The 13,748-nt window shown below is 38.0% G+C and overlaps 1 protein-coding gene across 2 annotated transcripts in view; it reads left to right on the plus strand.

The window, feature by feature from the left end:
- The window catches only part of OSBPL6 (oxysterol binding protein like 6), a 664,468-nt gene that overhangs the window by 30,539 nt on the left and 620,181 nt on the right, over window positions 1–13,748 (plus strand). The gene's annotated exons all lie outside the window — the stretch shown is intronic.

Raw genomic sequence — 13,748 nt, forward strand, 5'->3', positions numbered from 1 at the left:
TACACTATACTTTAATAAATTATTCCTATTTAAAACTAAATACTTACCTGTAAAATAAACCCTAAGATAGCTACAATATAATTAATAATTACATTGTAGCTATTTTAGGATTTATATTTATTTTACAGGTAACTTTGTATTTACTTTAGCTAGTTAGAATAGTTATTAAATAGTTATTAACTATTTAATAACTACCTAGCTAAAAGAAATACAAAATTACCTGTAAAATAAATCCTAACCTAATTTACAATTAAACCTAACACTACACTATCATTAAATAAATTAAATAAACTACCTACAAATAACTACAATTAAATACAATTACATAAACTAACTAAAGTACAAAAAATAAAAAAAGCTAAGTTACAAAAAATAAAAAAATAAGTTACAAACATTTAAAAAGATATTACAACAATTTTAAGCTACTTACACCTAATCTAAGCCCCCCAATAAAATAACAAACCCCCCAAAATAAAAAAATGTCCTACCCTATTCTACATTAAAAAAAGTTCAAAGCTCTTTTACCTTACCAGCCCTTAAAAGGGCCTTTTGTGGGGGCATGCCCCAAAGTTCAACTCTTTTGCCTGTAAAAGAAAATACAACCCCCCCAACATTAAAACCCACCACCCACATACCCCTAATCTAACCCAAACCCCCCTTAAAATAACCTAACACTAATCCCCTGAAGATCATCCTACCTTTAGTTGTCTTCACTCAGCCGAGCCACCGATGGAACTGAAGAGGACATCCGGACCGGCAGAAGTGATCCTCCAAGGGGCGCTGAAGAAATCTTCCATCCGATGAAGTGATCCTCCAAGCGGCGCTGAAGAAATCTTCCATCCGGGCGAGGTCATCTTCCAAGAGGCGCTGAAGAAGTCTTCTATCCGGGCGAGGTCATCGTCGAAGCCGGGTCTTGAATCTTCATACCGCCGAAGCGGAACATCCTCCTTTCCCGATGAACTACTGACGAATGAAGGCTCCTATAAGGGACGTCATCCAAGATGGCGTCCCTTCAATTCCGATTGGCTGATAGGATTCTATCAGCCAATCGGAATTAAGGTAGGAAAAATCTGATTGGCTGATGGAATCAGCCAATCAGATTCAAGTTCAATCCGATTGGCTGATCCAATCAGCCAATCAGATTGAGCTCGCATTCTATTGGCTGTTCCGATCAGTAATAGTATGTAATAGTTTTTTAAATATTACAAATAAAATATTAAAAAAAATATTATTAAAAAAATATTATACATACTGTAGAAAATTCTAAATCACCCACAGGAAAAAAAGAATAATAAATAAAATAAAATAAAAAAATAATTTTTTATATATATATATATATATATATATATATATATATACACACACATATATATATATATATATATATATATATATATATATATATATATATATATATATATTTATATATATATATATATTTATATATATATATATATATATATATATATATATATATATATATATATATATATATATATTTATGTATTACAGTATCTATAATAATTTGTAATAATTATTCATATTAAATATTTTATGTGTGATATTTCCAAAACTCAATTTGAGTTTAGCAATTCTTCATGTGCACTAACCCGACACTGTATTAGACCTAAAGCGCAAAACACAAATGGCGTTACGCATATTTTACATTCCTTTGTTGTTCACATTAAAAAAATGTAATTTTTGTTATTAAATATATGATAATGTTCATGTAAAATAGATATCTATACCTATATATCTATAGGAATAGTTATACAGGTATAAATATATACAGATATATATATATATATATATATATATATATATATTGATAGATAAATAGATAGAAAGACATTTTTATTTACAATAAAAATAACATTGTTGTGTAAGTGAAGAATATTGGATTAGCTTTTTCAATTCTGAGCTCTCCATTGACTTCTATGGGGAGATTCAGAGAATATGTTAGTGGCATTGTGAAGTATAGAAGTTAGTGCCTGTTGGGTTTTACTTGCACGCAAACTTTTTACTTTCAACTTGTGATGCGAACGCAACCTGACATGTGCAAAAAGATTACTTCTAATACACATAAATATATACGCATTTAAGAATATACATATATATTTACTGGGATTACCCGGATATCTGACTTTACCCGTAATAAAATATAAATATATATATATATATATATATATATATATATATATATATATATATATATATATAGATACATTATAGCCCTTTGCAGTCAAACACCTCATCATATACCACAGTGTTCTCCCTAGGACTTTTTTAGCGGGTACACCACCTGGCTAAAATTTTAGCCAATATTAAGCTAAAATTAGCACATATCATTAAATACATTTATGTTTAATTTATGCAATTAGATTGTGCTTTGCGTAGAAGAAAATGGTATAATATTAGAAAATATTGCACTGTATGCGCTCGAGCGAATGTGTATAAGTTAGTGTGACACTTGGGGGCCGATTTATGAAGGTGCGAATGGACATGATCCACTGTATCAATCATGTCCGCCACACATCGATAAATGCCAACAGCATACGCTGTCGTCATTTATCACTGCACAAGCACTTCACTAAAAAGGCTTGTGCAATGCTGTCCCCTGCACATGCAGGGCCAATCGGCCGCTAGCAGGGCGTGTCAATCAACCCGGTCGTATATGATCGGGCGGATTGCTGTCCACCGCCTCAGAGCAAGCAGACGAGTTAAGGAGTATACGGCCCCAATCGGGCAGTGATAAATCGGCCCCTTGTAATCTAGCCAATAATGAATTAATCTTGTTTTGCTCCTTAGAAAATATATTGCTTCCAGACACACTGTCGTATCCTTCCGGGTGAAGCATAGCATTTCTTCAGACTGACATTATTGTTTGGAGAATGCAGTCTGGGAGCAGTGTTACACAAAATAACGGGATGGTGGCACTCAAATTATTCTGCTAATACAGAAACAAAATGCATCTTCTAAACATCAAAAGCTTTTTTTCCTGGTATCCAACTATTGCATAGAATGGAGCTTATATATATATATATATATAATATTATTATTATTTTTTTTTTTGTCTGATTCTACTTTGGTAAATGCCAACAATTAGATATTAAATATAAGATGTGACTTTTGTTTGTGTTTTGCAAATTCCTTCTTGGCTTTCATGTTCTTCCAGTCACATGGGGATTCTTTGGATTCTATTGCTGTGCATGATATGCTCAAGTATTTTCAATTATTTTTTGTGTGAAAGGTCTCTATTTTAGTAAGCTGAAGGTTGAGGCCCCAGCCATAAATTATATATAATACTAACTAGTGTATACATATGGGTGTGTGTGTTTAATTTATTTCAGTACTAGGTTTTCGAGGCCCCCTACTTTTGATTGTAAACCATGATTCCCTATATGTGGCTCTTATAGACACCTCTGTTTATTGCCCTTCATGTGCATTAGTGCAGAGTCTTGATTAGCAGAAATTATTGTGATTATCTACTATAAAGTAAAATAAAAATGAACACTAGGATGCATGATATAATTAGCTCATAAAAACCAAAATATTTTCATACCAATAAAAGTTAACAGTCTATGAGGTATTCACATAATTTGGGTGTCATATAAAAACATGTTCCATTAGTTTCTCTAAATTTGTAGACAGAACATTCCTTTCCTATCTGTATTTTTTTACAGTTGCAGTATGAATCTACATTTCCTAAATATAAGAGATGTTGGAAAATAACCATGGTTACATCACAATCCAGCCAAAGTATGCGTTTTCATTTTGTAAACAAGGACTGATTAAGTCACTGTTTTGCAGAGTTTGAGAACCGTTTGTTTACTTCTCAACATTAGAGCTATGATAAAACAAACACTTCTGGAAGAACATATTATATCTCCACATAAAGGAGGAGTTAATGCAGATTGTATGTTGCTTTTCTTTATATGCCTATCTATCTTCCTCTGAGGAAGCGTGAATTTGAGTCGGGGGAACATTCAGAGAGTTTCATCGCTCATTTTTTAATTTGCAGAATATAAATGTGTATATGTGATAACAAGCCAATAATTATGGAGTGAATGCATTATTATGCTTACGTATATGTTAGAACAAGAGAATCTAATTCATACTATGTAGCGGATTGTGTATATAATGTTATTAGATCTTTCATAAGATTACAAGCATAAGGCCAGTTAATAACTAAAACAGCTCCCGCAATAGAAGAAGCTTAGCCAAACAAGGGATAATTCAGTGTACATGTTACTGTGTGTCTGGAAAGAGTGTACTTGTTGGTAGTGTATGCTCAATTATGATCATATAATTAACAGCCAGTTAACAATAATATAGCTCCTGCTGTAGAAGGAGCTTAGTTTAACCAGGGATACCTAGATTAAAGGTTACAGATTATCTGGACTAATTGCACTTGTGGTAGCGTATGCATAAAGTCCCAGTTTGACTGGGATTGTCCCTGTTTGAAGGCGCTGTCCCAGTGTCCCACCTGGTTGTTCATTCTGTCCCAGTTTGCCAGGTGTCCGGTATTTGATCGGACAGTACGGTATTTCTGTTTGCTGTCTTTTTAAAAAAAACAGACATTTTTGGGTCCATTCTGCCCATGTGCATTACTGACTGCCTGACAAACTTTGATTACAGTCAGTGGCACTGTGAAACTAAGTAGCGCAGAAGTTAGTGATTCAATCACTGATGTGTGGCCAGTGTGAGGGTAGGCAGCATATGAGGTACAAGGCACTATGGGACATGCAGTTGCCATGATAGCAAGACACTAACAGTCCACCCCTGGTGATACTTTAAACCCAGCAGTGCCAGTGACTAGGGCATGGTATTTTCCTGCACACCTGGCTTTGCGGTCACATAATGAGCATCAGGCTGCAAGCCAAAGGCTACTGCTGGTCACTGAGCAAGTATTGCTATAGCAGCAGCTACATTTGCTCAGTAGCAGACACTGTGTAAATAGCTATATATGTAACATTATTTATCCTGTGTGTACAGTGCGCAGGTTTGTTATGTTTACTGTATACTAAGTCTTTCCATAGCAACAGTGACAGAGCACCACCATCTTGTTATATGACCTTTGCCTTAGCAGATCACTTCCGGGTTAAGTGTTCACACGTGTGCAGAGTCTGTGTGCTAGGTAAGTGCCTGTTGTAAGTTACGCATTACCTCTGTAATATGTGTCCACACCCCCACCGGCACTGCACCAGGTGGTCCCAATTTCACCTCTAAAAATGATGGTACGCCTACGTATGCACTATTATCAGAATCAACAGTATAAGGCAAGGCAAGAAAAAGAAAAGCTCCTGCTATAGAAGGAGCTCAGCCGATAAGGGATAACATTTACATTTCCAGGCTTACACTCTATAAAGAATAAGTGTACTTGCAGTGATATATGTTCCACTCCATATAGAAAGATTACAATTTAACTCACATTTTTTTCTATTTGGAATCTGCTGAGTTTAAGTGTTTTTAATAGTGCGACTGTGTATCAATTCTGTTAATAAAGTTAAATGAATGAATGATTATTAGGTAAGATTGTGTGAACTAAATACAGTTACCACTAATATTTTTGTGGGGCAAGGCACTCTTTTTGTTGCTTCTCTTGCAACTCATTTTTGTGAGTAGAAAAGAAGGTGTTTGTATTGTCTTGTAGTAGGGAAGTCTGTCTGAGATCTATATGCAGTTTAAATTAACCACTTTTTTTTCAGATTATTAGATTATTATAATTTTGAAATATGTCAGTTATGTGGTCCAGTCGATAGGCTAGTTTCATCGATGCTCGTTAGGAATCTAAGGAGCCTCATTTTGTTCAATTGTAGTCATGTGTGAAAATTCATTAAAGGGATACCAAACCCAATTTTTTTTTCATGATTCGGATGTAATTTTAAACAACTTTCTAATTTACTCCTATTATCAATTCTTCTTTGTTCTCTTGGTATCTTTATTTGAAAATCAGGAATGAAAGCTTAGGAACCAGCCCATTTTAGGTTCAGCACCTGGGAAGAGCATGTTGATTGGTTCCTAAATGTAGTGCTTCGTTAATGGTTGTTTCTGTCTTAAACGTATATCGTTGTGTTAAAGGAATATTCCGGACAAAATTTAAATATACATAGATTAATTATATGTTGGAATAGAAACATATTTGCAATATACATGTATTGACAAAAATGCTTCTAGTAAAAGTTATCACTTTTAGTGTTAGCATTATTCTCTGCACATGCATGTGAAGCATAGCTAGATATTCTCAGCATTTTAAATGCTGCAGCTGCTCAGAACACCAGTGGGGGTTGTATTATGTCAGCAATTAACAAATTGAGTCAAACACCTTAGGCTCTCTAAGAAAGTGCTGTGTTTAAAATGCTGGTGCACGATGCATACTTAAATACACATTTGAAACAGCTTTATATTTTATTAGAAGCATTTTTGCTAATACATGTATATTACAAAAATGCTTATATTCAAAACTGAAATGTATCCATGTGGATTGCAATTTTGGCTGGAATGTCCCTTTAAGAGAACCTGTAAATTATATCTCACACAACAAACGAGAACTGATAGCAATGAAAAAAAGCGATAGTTATAACTGCAACTGAAACACTTTTGCTAAATCTCTTAAAAAGTTTGTTATTGTAAAAGATTCCAATGTCTGTTTTTGTTTCTGGTGTGAAAAAGAGGTGTATCAGAGGCTTTACATGAACAAGGGGTTGGCTGTGGGCATTCTGGGAGTTTCTCGAGGCATGAATCTTGTTCAAGCTTGCGGAATTGATAAAGATGAGATTGCCACAGTAGTGTCTTGCTTATTAAAAACTAATGAGGTTGTCTCATTTTCAGTTTTCTTTTGTGCATGTGTTAGTTTTTTTTTTCAATTCTTTAGCAATGTTTTGAAGGCATTTTGTGATGCTTGACAATGGAACTTGTAATATACATGGATTAGCTAAAAGCTGCAAGCTAGATGTGGCTGTGACACACATATATTACTATCACAATCATGTTTTACTGAATCTAGTGACTCAAAATGCTAAACATTTAAGTAAACAGCTTATAGTAAGTAGCGGGTGGTGAACATTGGTTTGCTTACCTAAGGCAACAGGAAAAGTATATTGTTGGCACATGGAGTACGGGGTGCCCCTAAACTACTGCTTTACTGCCTGCAAAATATTGTTTTAGATCTGCCCCAGTCCTCAGGCCAGATGTTCATCATATCTGAACTAGAGCACAGGTGAAATAATCAGCTGATCCGTAACCATGGTTACTAACCTGCTCTCACCGATCTGAAATCATGTACATCTGGCCAGTTAGGGGTAATTGAGGACTAGAGTTGAGAAACACTGATCTAAAACAAGCTTTTGAAGGCATTAAAGGGAAATGAAACCCAATTTTTTTATTTTATGATTCAGATAAAGAAAACAATAAAAATAAAATAAAAACAAAGTTTTCCAATTTACTTCTATTATTATTTAATTCTATTATCAAATTTGCTTCTTTCTAATTTTATTCTTTGTTGAAGAGATATCTAAATAGGTAGCGTGCACTGTGGCAAAAATGCTGCCATATAGTGCTGCAAACACTTGCATGCTCCTGAGCTTATCCTCCTGCTTTTCAACAAAGGATGACAGTATGAAGCAAATGTCATAATAGAAGTGCATTGGGACGTTGTTTAAATGTCTATGTTTTATCTGAATCATGAAAGAAAAAATGGGGGTTTTATGTCCCCTTTAAAGGGACAGTTATGAAATTTGCTTTGTTCAATTGATCTCCTTTGTTGAAGGCTGATGGAAGCTCAGGAGCATGCACATGTCTTTAGCAGTCTATGGCAGCAGTGTTTGTATCTATGTATAACATTGCTATAAACAATGTTGCAAACACTGCTGCCAGATGGCTATAGACACACATGCACACCCCTGAGCTCACCTAGGATTAAAGGGACAGTCAAGTCCAAAATAAACGTTCATGATTCAAATAGGGCATGCAATTTTAAACAACTTTTTTATTTACTTTAACCACCAATTTTGCTTTGTTCTCTTGGTATTCTTAGTTAAAAGCTAAACCTCGGTAGACTCATATGCTAATTTCTTAGACCTTGAAGGTCGTCTCTAATCTGAATGCATTTTGACAGTTTTCACCACTAGAGGGCGTTAGTTCATGTGTGTCATATAGATAACATTAAGCTCACGCACGTGAAGTTACCTAGGGGTCAGCACTGATTGGCTAAAATACAAGTCTTTCAAAAGAACTGAAATAAGGGGGCAGTTTGCAGATACATAGATACAAGGTAATTACAGAGGCAACACGTGTATAATTATAAATATGTTGGTTATGCAAAACTGGGTAATGAGTAATAAAGACATTATCTATCTTTTTAAACAGCAAAAACTCTGGTGTTGACTGTCCCTTTAAGTAAATTGAAAAGCTGTTTAAAATGTCATGCTCTATCCAATCCATTCAAGTTTAATTCTTACTTTACTGTCCCTTTAAGATATTAAGTGTATATATGAATTATTAAGCAAACTATTTGCCTATTTTCTAAATGGTGCCGTGCTGGTCAATTTCTTGCAGATGACTGTAATTTCGGATAGTTGCTGTGATCTTCTCACTATCTGTGAATGTGAAATCTCTGGTGTCTCATCTGTGGAAGGGCTGTAATATTGTATGGACAGAATGACCTTGTACAGCTGGCTGAACATTTTTAGCATATAGCAGCAGCTAAGAAAGCTATCTACAGTTGACAGAATTCTTTTTTACTAAACCAATTATCTGTTCTTCCATAGATGAATATTTATTTGGATTGTTTAGCATAATGATCGGGCATCTAGAATTCCATTCACATAGCCTTTTATAAAGCATCAGAGTATGAATAGTTGTTACACTTTATGTGTAATAAAGCTCTTGTGCTCAGGAACAAAACACTGTTTTATGATTAAAACAATGTTTAAATTAAACGTAGGACTGGCCACTCTAAATAATAATAAAACAGTTTTTATTGTTATATATATATATACATATTTTCTCCAACATAGGTGTGTCCGGTCCACGGCGTCATCCTTACTTGTGGGATATTCTCTTCCCCAACAGGAAATGGCAAAGAGCCCAGCAAAGCTGGTCACATGATCCCTCCTAGGCTCCGCCTTCCCCAGTCATTCTCTTTGCCGTTGTACAGGCAACATCTCCACGGAGATGGCTTAGAGTTTTTTAGTGTTTAACTGTAGTTTTTATTATTCAATCAAGAGTTTGTTATTTTAAAATAGTGCTGGTATGTACTATTTACTCTGAAACAGAAAAGAGATGAAGATTTCTGTTTGTAAGAGGAAAATGATTTTAGCAACCGTTACTAAAATCGATGGCTGTTCCACACAGGACTGTTGAGAGGAATTAACTTCAGTTGGGGGAACAGTGAGCAGACTTTTGCTGCTTGAGGTATGACACATTCTAACAAGACGATGTAATGCTGGAAGCTGTCATTTTCCCTATGGGATCCGGTAAGCCATTTTTATTACAGACAGAATAATAAGGGCTTCACAAGGGCTTTTTAAGACTGTAGACATTTTCTGGGCTAAATCGATTTACATATAAGCATATTTTATACTCCATAGCCTTGAGGAATTATTTTAATCTTGGGAATTTTGTAAAATAACCGGCAGGCACTGTATTGGACACCTTATTCTCTAGGGGCTTTCCCTAATCATAGGCAGAGTCTCATTTTCGCGCCTGTATTGCGCACTTGTTTTTGAGAAGCATGACATGCAGATGCATGTGTGAGGAGCTCTGATACATAGAAAAGACTTTCTGAAGGCGTCATTTGGTATCGTATTCCCCTTTGGGCTTGGTTGGGTCTCAGCAAAGCAGATACCAGGGACTGTAAAGGGGTTAAATATAAAAACGGCTCCGGTTCCGTTATTTTAAGGGTTAAAGCTTCCAAATTTGGTGTGCAATACTTTTAAGGCTTTAAGACACTGTGGTGAAATTTTGGTGAATTTTGAACAATTCCTTCATATTTTTTCGCAATTGCAGTAATAAAGTGTGTTCAGTTTAAAATTTAAAGTGACAGTAACGGTTTTATTTTAAAACGTTTTTTGTACTTTGTTATCAAGTTTATGCCTGTTTAACATGTCTGAACTACCAGATAGACTGTGTTCTGAATGTGGGGAAGCCAAGGTTCCTTCTCATTTAAATAGATGTGATTTATGTGACACAAAATTTAGAGAAAATAATGCCCAAGATGATTCCTCAAGTGAGGGGAGTAAGCATGGTACTGCATCATCCCCTCCTTCGTCTACACCAGTCTTGCCCACACAGGAGGCCCCTAGTACATCTAGCGCACCAATACTCCTTACTATGCAACAATTAACGGCTGTAATGGATAATTCTATCAAAAACATTTTAGCCAAAATGCCCACTTATCAGCGAAAGCGCGACTGCTCTGTTTTAGAAAATACTGAAGAGCATGAGGACGCTGATGATATTGTTTCTGAAGGGCCCCTACACCAGTCTGAGGGGGCCAGGGAGGTTTTGTCTGAGGGAGAAATTTCAGATTCAGGGAAAATTTCTCAACAAGCTGAACCTGATGTGATTACATTTAAATTTAAGTTGGAACATCTCCGCGCTCTGCTTAAGGAGGTGTTATCCACTCTGGATGATTGTGAGAATTTGGTCGTTCCAGAGAAACTATGTAAAATGGACAAGTTCCTAGAGGTCCCGGGGCCCCCCGAAGCTTTTCCTATACCCAAGCGGGTGGCGGACATTGTAAATAAAGAATGGGAAAGGCCCGGTATACCTTTCGTCCCTCCCCCCATATTTAAAAAATTGTTTCCTATGGTCGACCCCAGAAAGGACTTATGGCAGACAGTCCCCAAGGTCGAGGGGGCGGTTTCTACTCTAAACAAACGCACCACTATACCCATAGAAGATAGTTGTGCTTTCAAAGATCCTATGGATAAAAAATTAGAAGGTTTGCTTAAAAAGATGTTTGTTCAGCAAGGTTACCTTCTACAACCAATTTCATGCATTGTCCCTGTCACTACAGCCGCGTGTTTCTGGTTCGATGAACTAGAAAAGGCGTTCATTAATAATTCTTCTTCTTATGAGGAGATTATGGACAGAATTCGTGCTCTCAAATTGGCTAATTCTTTCACCCTAGACGCCACTTTGCAGTTGGCTAGGTTAGCGGCGAAAAATTCTGGGTTTGCTATTGTGGCGCGCAGAGCGCTTTGGTTAAAATCTTGGTCAGCGGATGCGTCTTCCAAGAACAAATTGCTTAACATTCCTTTCAAGGGGAAAACGTTGTTTGGCCCTGACTTGAAAGAGATTATCTCTGATATCACTGGGGGCAAGGGCCACGCCCTTCCTCAGGATAGGTCTTTCAAGGCCAAAAATAAACCTAATTTTCGTCCCTTTCGCAGAAACGGACCAGCCCCAAGTGCTACGTCCTCTAAGCAGGAGGGTAATACTTCTCAAGCCAAACCAGCCTGGAGACCAATGCAAGGCTGGAACAAAGGAAAGCAGGCCAAGAAACCTGCCACTGCTACCAAGACAGCATGAGATGTTGGCCCCCGATCCGGGACCGGATCTGGTGGGGGGCAGACTCTCTCTCTTCGCTCAGGCTTGGGCAAGAGATGTTCTGGATCCTTGGGCGCTAGAAATAGTCTCCCAAGGTTATCTTCTGGAATTCAAGGGGCCTCCCCCAAGGGGGAGGTTCCACAGGTCTCAATTGTCTTCAGACCACATAAAAAAACAGGCATTCTTGCATTGTGTAGAAGACCTGTTAAAAATGGGAGTGATTCATCCTGTTCCATTAGGAGAACAAGGGATGGGGTTCTACTCCAATCTGTTCGTAGTTCCCAAAAAAGAGGGAACGTTCAGACCAATCTTAGATCTCAAGATCCTAAACAAGTTTCTCAAGGTTCCATCGTTCAAAATGGAAACCATTCGAACAATTCTTCCTTCCATCCAGGAAGGTCAATTCATGACCACGGTGGATTTAAAGGATGCGTATCTACATATTCCTATCCACAAGGAACATCATCGGTTCCTAAGGTTCGCATTCCTGGACAAGCATTACCAGTTTGTGGCACTTCCGTTCGGATTAGCCACTGCTCCAAGGATTTTCACAAAGGTACTAGGGTCCCTTCTAGCGGTGCTAAGACCAAGGGGCATTGCAGTAGTACCTTACTTGGACGACATTCTGATTCAAGCGTCGTCCCTTCCTCAAGCAAAGGCTCACACGGACATTGTCCTGGCCTTTCTCAGATCTCACGGATGGAAAGTGAACGTAGAAAAGAGTTCTCTATCTCCGTCAACAAGGGTTCCCTTCTTGGGAACAATAATAGACTCCTTAGAAATGAGGATTTTTCTGACAGAGGCCAGAAAAACAAAACTTCTGAACTCTTGTCAAATGCTTCATTCTGTTCCTCTTCCTTCCATAGCGCAGTGCATGGAAGTAATAGGTTTGATGGTAGCGGCAATGGACATAGTTCCTTTTGCGCGCATTCATCTAAGACCATTACAACTGTGCATGATCAGTCAGTGGAATGGGGACTATACAGACTTGTCTCCGACGATACAAGTAAATCAGAGGACCAGGGATTCACTCCGTTGGTGGCTGTCCCTGGACAACCTGTCACAGGGGATGAGCTTCCGCAGACCAGAGTGGGTCATTGTCACGACCGACGCCAGTCTGGTGGGCTGGGGCGCGGTCTGGGGACCCCTGAAAGCTCAGGGTCTTTGGTCTCGGGAAGAATCTCTTCTACCGATAAATATTCTGGAACTGAGAGCGATATTCAATGCTCTCAAGGCTTGGCCTCAGCTAGCAAAGGCCAAGTTCATACGGTTTCAATCAGACAACATGACAACTGTTGCGTACATCAACCATCAGGGGGGAACAAGGAGTTCCCTGGCAATGGAAGAAGTGACCAAAATCATTCAATGGGCGGAAACTCACTCCTGCCACTTGTCTGCAATCCACATCCCAGGAGTGGAAAATTGGGAAGCGGATTTTCGTCAGACATTTCATCCGGGGGAGTGGGAACTCCATCCGGAAATCTTTGCCCAAATTACTCAACTGTGGGGCATTCCAGACATGGATCTGATGGCCTCTCGTCAGAACTTCAAGGTTCCTTGCTACGGGTCCAGATCCAGGGATCCCAAGGCGACTCTAGTAGATGCACTAGTAGCACCTTGGACCTTCAAACTAGCTTATGTATTCCCGCCGTTTCCTCTCATCCCCAGGCTGGTAGCCAGGATCAATCAGGAGAGGGCATCGGTGATCTTGATAGCTCCTGCGTGGCCACGCAGGACTTGGTATGCAGACCTGGTGAATATGTCATCGGCTCCACCATGGAAGCTACCTTTGAGACGAGACCTTCTTGTTCAAGGTCCGTTCGAACATCCGAATCTGGTCTCACTCCAACTGACTGCTTGGAGATTGAACGCTTGATCTTATCAAAGCGAGGGTTCTCAGATTCTGTCATTGATACTCTTGTTCAGGCCAGAAAGCCTGTAACTAGAAAAATTTACCACAAAATATGGAAAAAATATATCTGTTGGTGTGAATCTAAAGGATTCCCTTGGGACAAGGTAAAAATTCCTAAGATTCTATCCTTTCTTCAAGAAGGTTTGGAGAAAGGATTATCTGCAAGTTCCTTGAAGGGACAGATTTCTGCCTTGTCTGTGTTACTTCACAAAAAGCTGGCAGCTGTGCCAGATGTTCAAGCCTTTGTTCAGGCTCTGGTTAGAATCAAGCCTGTTTATAAACC

The sequence above is a fragment of the Bombina bombina genome, chromosome 1 (assembly GCF_027579735.1).
Source record: "Bombina bombina isolate aBomBom1 chromosome 1, aBomBom1.pri, whole genome shotgun sequence".
NCBI lineage: Eukaryota > Metazoa > Chordata > Amphibia > Anura > Bombinatoridae > Bombina > Bombina bombina.